The sequence below is a fragment of the Lagenorhynchus albirostris genome, chromosome 2, assembly GCF_949774975.1.
Source record: "Lagenorhynchus albirostris chromosome 2, mLagAlb1.1, whole genome shotgun sequence".
NCBI lineage: Eukaryota > Metazoa > Chordata > Mammalia > Artiodactyla > Delphinidae > Lagenorhynchus > Lagenorhynchus albirostris.
In genome coordinates, this window is record NC_083096.1 from 42,645,841 (window position 1) to 42,654,987 (window position 9,147).

Consider the following 9,147-nt stretch of genomic DNA (forward strand, 5'->3'; position numbering starts at 1 on the left):
AAAGTCAAGACCTGAGCATGTCTGTGGCCAGAATGATCTCTTTGTCTCCTGGAGGGCATGGCCTTGCCTTTGCTAAAGCAAGCAACAAATTCAAGTCGAAAAAGAACTTGAGGGGAAAAGCTTTCTTTACACTTGTATGGAAGTTGATGTGGAAATGAGAGGTGTAATACAATATGAAGAGTAAAAAAATACTTGGGAAAAAGGCTGTCTTATTTCTCAATCTTTTCCAAGTTTTTAGATTTTTCAGATACACCTTGAATTTTTACTTGTAAAACTAAGATACACATGACAACACTTAAATCTTAAGGCCCAGGTTACCTTTCTTTTACAGCTCTGCTATGATTCTGAGGGGAAGTGTTTGGGGTCAGGGTGCTCGTTGGGGCAGAAGGTTTAACATTAATGTTTTATTAATGTTAAATGGAACTAAGATACATCTACACAATAGAAACGGTATTTTTGGAAAAAATGACATGGAAAGTGCTCATGATGTAATGAAAACTAAAACATCAGAGGACAATATTACATTATAGACTGAGACCACAGACTAGAAAAAAAAGACTGGAAAGAAAAAAATAAAATACTACTGGTGTTATCTCAGGGTGGGGATGTTTACTGTGATTTTATTTTTTTCCTAGCACTTTCTTGTGTTTCTAAACTTTCTGTGGGGATCATGTATTAATAGTGGCTTTAATAGTCAGAAAAAGGATGCATTAGGAAAAGTAAAGTTGTCAAGTCTTTGGGCTTGAAACACTAGATTTCCATTATGTTCAGATCAAGTTAAAATTTGACCTCACAAATCCTGTTTATCTCACTGCTTTGTTATTCCTTTATCTCATTAATGAATTCTGTGTATTCATAGAGTATTACCCAAGAGGAGATGGAAACTGATGAGACATTTTAAGTAACAACCCCAAAGAGAGGAAAGCAAAGAAAAGGAAGAACAAATAGTAAAATCAGAGGAATAACCAGGGCAAAGATTCAGGATTCTTGCTTTCCATTTCAGCATAAATCACCAATTAGATTCTCTTGAAATTCTAATTTATTCTTTCCTCACTTTCCTCTTCCTTTTCCTAATCTTCTCTTCTCCTTCCTTTCTCATATACTTCCCTTTTCTTCTCTTTCAAACCTCTGCTTTTTTGGATAATGGTAATAATTATAGCTACCTATTATGGGCACTGCAATGTAAGTTTTTAAGGGCAGGACCCGGCTTCAAATCTAAGTTGTCCTGACTCCCTAACTCCATATCACGTTGCCTCCTATTGAAATCCAAAGGAAGAAACTAATGTTCGATTTTTTCCTGTTAAAGTGCAAATTGCAAAAATGCTTGTGATGTTTCCATGTCGTTTTGATTTGCATTCAAACAAAAGAAAACCAAACCCAAAGTAATCATATCTTCCAGGTTTTCCAATGTCAAATGGCATTGCAATATGTGAAACAAAGATTTAGAAATAATCTTCACAATCAGAATACAAATACAAGCTAGAGAAGCCAAATGCATCAGCTGTTGAAAACAAAGGACTGACCATAAGCCACAGAACATTTACATTCATGTTTCTAAATAGCTCTCATTCATTATACACTTAGATATAATTCTCATCATCAGCTGAATTTAAAATAGGAGAAATTTCCCACTTGTTAGGCTAGCAGTGTTGAATCAAAAAGCAATTTTTATTTTGTTTAAAAGATAAAGGTGCTTTAAGGCTTCCCTGTACAAATGTGGCAGAGATTCAGCATCAACAAATCCTCCCCACTATCTTGACAATGTTGGTTTCTTCAGTAAATTGCAAACAAATTAGCAACTTTTCTTGTTATGTTAATATTTTGGCAATGATGACTGTCATTCACTGTGGATCTAATCTTTCGAAAGTCTTTCCATCAAGATTTCTGGAGAAAATAAATTGTGTTAGTTATTACAAAGCTTAATTAGAGCTCAACTAATTGGCAATTCACAGCTAAAGCTTGATTACATATGCCATCTACTATTTTTGTCTAATAAGTGCTCTTTAAAAATAAGTTATGAACGTCCAATTCACATAACATAAAAAGAATCATTTTAAAGTGAACAATTTGGTTGCATTTAGCACAATCACAATGTTGTGAAACCACTACCTCTATCTAGTTCCAAAACATTTCCATCACTCCAGAGTAAAACCCCTATCCATTAAACAGTTTCTCCCCATTCCTTCCTCTCCCCAGCCTCTGTCAACCACCATTGTGTTCTATCTCTGGATTTAATTCTTCTGGATATTTCATATAAATGGAATCATACAATATGTGACCCTCTGTGTCTGATTTCTTTCACTCAGTGTTACGTATTCAAGGTTCATCCACACTATAGCATGTATCATATTTCATTCCTTTTTGTTTTCAGCTTTACTGAGGTATAATGGACAAATAAAATTGTAATATATTTAAAGGGTACAATGTGATGATTTCATATCCATATACATCGTGAAAGAATTCCCACAATCAAGTTAACATGTCCATCACCTCCATCACGTTATATATTTATCTTTTTTGTGTGTGCTTGTGAGAACACTTAAGATCTACTCTCTTAGCAAATTTCAAAATATACAGTACAGTCTAACCAACTATAGTCACCACGCTATACATTAGACCCACAGAACTTATTCACTTTATAACAAAGTTTGTACTCTTCACCGGTCTCTTCTCATTTCCTTCACCCACCCCCACCCCAACACCTGGCAACCATCATTCTACTCTGCTTCTTTTGATTTTTTCTTTTTTTTTGAATAAAAATGCTTTATCGTACAAATCCCACACAGATCCCAGGCCGGGGGCCAAGTCCACATCCCCAGCTTGGCTTTGGCTTCAAGCCTGCCCTGTGGTCCCCAGATTCCCCTGTGGAGAGCGCAGGCGTCCTACAGCATGCTGTGTGTGGGGTGGGCCTCTGTGGGCTGTGGGCACTCAGGCACTGTGGCAGCCCCAATCTGAAGACAGGTGGGGTGGAGCAAAGTCCCCACCTGCCCAGGTTTAGAAGGCACATTGGGCCACATGGTTCTTCCTGCTGGGGAACGCGTGGTAGATGGTGAGAGGGAATATGACAACAACGCTGAAAAAGGAAGCCCACCTGGATGGCCAAGCCTGCCGCCAGCAGTGACAGCTCCCCACTTCCCCATCCCCCCCGTGCAGCAGGGAGCTGGCAGCCACCTTCACGTATGAGAACATGCCCAGACACAGAATCTACACCACCACCACAAGGACCACCCCTGCAGAGGTGCCCACCAGGGTTGGGCAGGGGCTCAGGATTGCCAGCACCATCAGGCAGGCCCAAAGAGCATGCCCAGCAGAGAGAGACTGCCCAGCCCTGCCAGGGACCTGCATAGAATGCCCATGGTCAGGAAGCAGGTGAGGCGGCACTGCCCAGCACCACGGCCAAGTGGTAGGCCAGATGTCTGTAGGGCGGGCAGAACCAGCTCTGCACAACAGGCAACCCATCCTTGGTCAGAGCGTTGGTGGTGGCCAGCAGGCCCAGCAGACAGGCACCACCGATGGGCTGCAGGGTCTGGGCTGGGGGTGATGCCTGCCACCTGGCCGGGTAGCTCCTGCCGCGCCAGGCCTCTTCCTCCACTCCTGGGTCTCCCATTTGCAGGCCAGGCCCTGGGCCCCTTGTGGGTACAGCTGGTGGTGACAGCAACAGCAGCAGGAGACCCTAGAAGGCGGCAGCAGGATGGGGGCCCCCTCGCCCTTGCCTGGGGCCGACTGCTGCCATAGAGTCACCACCAGCAGCAGACCCAGGGTGTCCAGCGCCACAAGCACAGAGAGGTAGGAGGGGAGACTCCAACCCTCGGGGAGGTCTTTTACCACCCCCAGGCCGCCACCCGGATCCTGTGACAGCAGCCCATGAGCCGTGCCAAAGAGGGCTGCCAGCAGGTGGGTCAGCACCGGAAGGCCCAGCGGGGGTGCCGCCACTCAGCCCAAGGCTGGGACATCCAGGACAGGGCCAAGGTCACAGCCAGCTCCTCTGTCCTCACCTAGGGCCAAAGAAGATGCTTCAGGCTCTGCTGGGGACAGAAGACCCCGTCAAGCAACACCACATGGCAAGGCGGTCAGGAAGGCGCCACAGCCCCAGGGGAGGATGATGAAAGAGGGAGGTGGCCTTCGGGTCCGACCTCCCAACACCACCACCACACTCACCCTCACATCACGGAACAAAGACTCCGGGACAGGATCTGCTCTCAAGCGCCACGCAGAGCTCCGCGGCTTCTGTGAGGCCCGTGACTGCCGGGCCGAGTGGGGCCTGGGGGCGTTGCCGCGGCGGGCACCGCCCCTCGCTGCGTCAGGCGGCGGCGCAGAGAGGTCCAGGGCACGCACCCACCCGCCCGCGCGGGTCCATGCTCCCTGTCAGACGCCTGCGCTCCCTGACCCGGCGGCAGGCCTGCCCGCCGAGCTTCGAGGGTGCCGCCTCTCGCCCAGGGTCGCGGCTCCGTCCCAGAGCCGGTGGGGGCGGAAAGCGCAGCTAAGCCGGTGTGAGGACTCCAACTTGCCGTCCTGGACTCAGGGAAGCCCTGGGCCGGCGCGCCCCCGGCATGGTCCAGCGCCCATGTGAGTTTGAGATATATATATATATATATATATATATATATATATATATATATTTGTTTGTTTTTTTGTTTTTTTTAAAAGATTCCACTTTTGAGTGATATCATGTCTTGTCAAAAATTAATTGAGCAGGTATCTGTGGGTTTATTTCTGGGGTCTCGTATTCTACTGTTCTGTTCCATCCATCGATGTATCTGGTTTTATGCTGATTGCACACTGTTTTGATTACTGGAGCTTTTTTTTGTTTGTGTTTTTTTTTTGGCGGTACGCGGGCCTCTCACTGCTGTGGCCTCTCCCGTTGTGGAGCACAGGCTCCGGACGCGCAGGCCCACCGGCCATGGCCCACGGGCCTAGCCGCTCCGTGGCATGCCGGATCCTCCCGGACCGGGGCACAAACCCGCGTGCCCTGCATCGGCAGGCGGACTCTCAACCACTGCGCCACCAGGGAAACCCGATTACTAGAGCTTTGAAACATGGTTTGAAATCAGGCCCTGTGATGCCTCCAGCATTGTTCTTTTTCAAGATGGTTTTGTCCATTCGGGGTATTTTGTGGTTCCATACCAATTTAAGAACTGTTTTTTCTATTTCTGTGAAAAAAGCTATTGGAATTTTGCTAAGGATTGAATTGAATCTGTAGATGACTTTGAGTAGTATGGACATTTTAACAGCATTAATTCTTCCTATCCATGAGCACTAAATATCTTTCCATTTATTTGTGTCTTGTTAAATTTCTTTCATCAGTGTTTTCTGGTTTTCAGTGTACAGATCTTTCGCTTCCTTGGTTAAATTTATTCCCAAGTATTTTATTTTATTTTTGATGCTATTGTAAATGAGATTGTTTTCTGAATTTCCTTCCCATAGTTTGTTGTTAATATATAAAAAAATGCGACTGATTTTTGTATATTGATTTTCTATCCTACCACTTCACTGAATTTATTAGTTTCAAACAGTTTTTTCTTTTTTTGGTGGAGACTTTACGGTTTTCCATATATGATATCATTCCATCTGCAAACAGGAACAATTTTACTTCTTCCTGTTTGCTTTGGACGCCTTTTAATTCTTTTTCTTGCCTAATTGCTCTTTTGGGCTCCTTGGACGATCCCAGGCAGCACCTAGATGCTAGCTAACCAGGTGCCAGAACTTCAGACAGCAGCTAGCGACACATGCAGTCAAATTTCTCCCAGAAAAAACTGGGAGGTGGGCGATTTTGTCTGCTTCCTCTGTGCTGAGCCTGGGGAGGTAGCCATGGGGACTGCCAGCACACCCATTTAAGAACTGCTCTGTGTGCTATAGATCTTGGGACTGTAGCAAGCTCCATTGGCTCTCAGAGGTAAATGATTTGCGGGCCCTTGGGTGGCGGCCTTAAAAGTTGGAGTGCATATGAGTAGTCCCAACGCTTCAATTCTTAGGAAGAAGCTGGAATCACTGCTGATTGTAAGGGGCTGTGCTGGAGGTGGGGTTTATGGTGAAAGTGTGTTTTAGCCTGTCCCACCTGCTTCGATGTGGATACTTTTTCAGTCACCTGAAGTGTAGGGGTTACTCAACTAGTTTATGGATTTCTCTCAGAGGAAACTGCTCTGAGTGTAGCTACTCATTTGGTCCGTGGAAGGAGGGAAATGTCCTATGTCTCCATCTTGGTGATATCATTCCAGAATTATCCCTTCATTCCTTTTTATGACTAAATAATATTTTATTGCATGGTTCTACCAAGTTTTGTTTATTTATTCATTCATTGACGGACATTTGGGCTGATTCCACCTTTTGGCTATTGTGAATAGTGCTGCTCTAATTAGTGTTTTCAAAAATTGTTCTTATCAAAGCTGTGTAGGCACATAGTTTTCAGAGTCAAATAGTTTCACAAGGCCTCTTATGAAAAGTAGCAGTTCCCTGAACAATCTTCCTTTACTGCTGAGTTTCTTTGCTCCCTAAAGGTTGGTGGGAATAGGAACTACTCAGAGCCATGTGTGATGTTTGGAAATTGTTCTGCTCCTTTTTCTTAGTTCTTTCCTTGGCCTTTCACACATGTGCCAACCAGTGCTCTGCCTGCAAGGCCTCCAGGGCTCAGGTGCTCTCTCTCCACGTGGTGCCTCCTCTCCTGTTCTTGGCCCTGCAAATTCTAATCATCTAGGCCTCCCCCAACTCATTCTCTGTCTCCTCAACTTTGGGCTCTGTTTAGTGTCCCCCCGCCCCCCAGCCCCTTCCTTGCAGCCTGGAAATTGCCTGAGTCCGGTCCATCTGTATGGCTTGTAGATACTGTGGGAGGTGATGAAGGTACATGCTCTTAAGTATTAAAACCTTTCTGTATCATCTGAGATGTCAAATTATCATTTGGGAATAAAACATAGAATTTATGTCCTCCTAAGAGTATATTAAATGTCAATCTTAAGTGGAACAGTTAAGGAAGCACCTGTTAGCATTATAAAACCTTTTAAATTGTCTTACCCTCTCCTTGTGTATGTGCAAGAATTATTACAAGATAAAATAGAAAGGTACATCACAAATGATTTTGCAAGAACTGCATATAGTTAACACTTTAGCCAATGCTTTTCCTGATGAAATCTGTACATTCTAACTAACTATCGAATTAATCCATAGCTAATTGAGTTACCCTGAGACTGTTTTGCTTGAAGGAGAGTTATGAACTGCTAGGGAGACACAATTTTTGCATATCAATTTGTAGCAACTCAGCTGTTATTGACCTTTGACTAGTTCTGGTCCCTGAATTAAACATAAAGATAACTTGTGACTCATCTGGATTTTAAATTTTGGATGCTTCTAGCAGCAAATTTTAAAATAAACATTGCATTTTAATATGCTTATTTTTCTGAAGTGGGTGAATCAAACATTTCAGATTTTAGAACCCATAATTCATTTCTCTATGTTTTTCAAACAAAAATGAGCAGAGGAAAAAAACCCATTTTTATTATTTTAGCTCTCTGTATTATCTGACATTATGTTCAGTGAGATCATTTTGAAAAGGTTAAGTGACTTGGAAATTTACAAGATGTTCTTAGTTTCATGTCCTATTCAGTTCTTCTCCCAGGAGAGAATGTGGATGACACTGCCCATGTTAGCCATCAGTATTTCTAACCTGTGGAACCATTTAAGTAAAGCTGTACCGAAGAAAAGGGGAAAGAGTAATAAAGGTAAATAATATGTATCTAGAGTTATGGCAAACACAGAAAAAAATATGATGTGATTCCTGTATATATGGTGTTTTTAGTAAGATATTGTAAATCAGAGCGACATAAACATTAGAGGACAATACAAAATAATATATAATTAAGAGCTCAAGCATGTGGTGCAAATTGTAAACACTAGAAAGATTCAGAGAAAGGAGACATTGGTGTGGGTTTAGAGGAACTGAGACAGACAGTAGAACGTTCTGGGAGTTTACCATTGAAGAGAAGTTAGAATTCGTTCAGAAACCAGGAAGAAGGAGGGGATGCTCTTTAGTTGGAGCAGCACCCAGGAAAGATGAGGAGGGGACAAAGAGATTCTTGCCCAATGGGAGCCTGCTGGATGAAAATCTGATAGGAGAAGATCCATAATATGGGAAGAAAGTTGAAGAAAATGCTTTCATGATGATGGGACCATTAACCCCCCCAAATAGCTGTTTGTTTTGGCAACAATTTTTTCCTAACTGCAAATTTTATAAAATATATCTGAGGTGGGGGGTGAGAACAATTAATGCAACAGTGCTGGTGGGCTGCATCCTGGCTCAGGCCCTCACTGGCTGTGTGATCTTGGGAAGGTTCCTTAATTTGTTGAGCTTCAGAAGTCCCCGCAGCCTGCCCTCTTTCTGCTTATCTTGCTTTACTTCCTCTTTTTTTTTTTTTGCGGTATGCGGGCCTCTCACTGTTGTGGTCTCTCCCGTTGCGGAGCACAGGTTTCGGACGCGCAGGCTCAGCGGCCATGGCTCACGGGCCCAGCCGCTCTGCGGCATGTGGGATCTTCCCGGACCGGGGCACGAACCCGTGTCCCCTGCATCGGCAGGCGGACTCTCAACCACTGCGCCACCAGGGAAGCCCTGGACTCTTATTTTGAATTTGTAGCATGCCCCATTCAATCCTTACTCATAAAGTCCCTCATATTATGTGTATTTTTGAGTGTGTGTTTGTGTGTCTCACACTTGGTTACACATTTTTTATAGCCATGACTTGGATATAATATTGAACCCATAGGACATGCTCATTGTGCATGTGTCAGTTAATAGGTTGATATTCTGAATTTTTGTTTACTTACTTTGACATTCTTAAAGATTATTTACTAAAGTATGCTTTTTTTTTAAACATCTTTATTGGAGTATAATTGCTTTACAATGGTGTGTTAGTTTCTGCTTTATAACAAAGTGAATCAGTTATACATATACATATCTTCCCATATCTCTTCCCTCTTGCGTCTCCCTCCCTCCCATCGTCCCTATCCCACCCTCTAGGTGGTCACAAAGCACCGAGCTGACCTCCCTGTGCTATGCGGCTGCTTCCCACTAGCTATTGATTTCACATTTGGTAGTGTATGTATGTCCATGCCACTCTCTCACTTTGTCCCAGCTTACCGTTCCCCGTCCCCGTGTCCTCAAGT

At 43.9% G+C, this 9,147-nt stretch overlaps 1 pseudogene; it reads right to left on the reverse strand.

Moving 5' to 3' along the window:
• Positions 1 to 2,994: 2,994 nt before the first annotated feature.
• On the reverse strand, positions 2,995 to 3,733 carry LOC132515398 (solute carrier family 52, riboflavin transporter, member 2-like; annotated as a pseudogene).
• Positions 3,734 to 9,147: the final 5,414 nt, after the last annotated feature.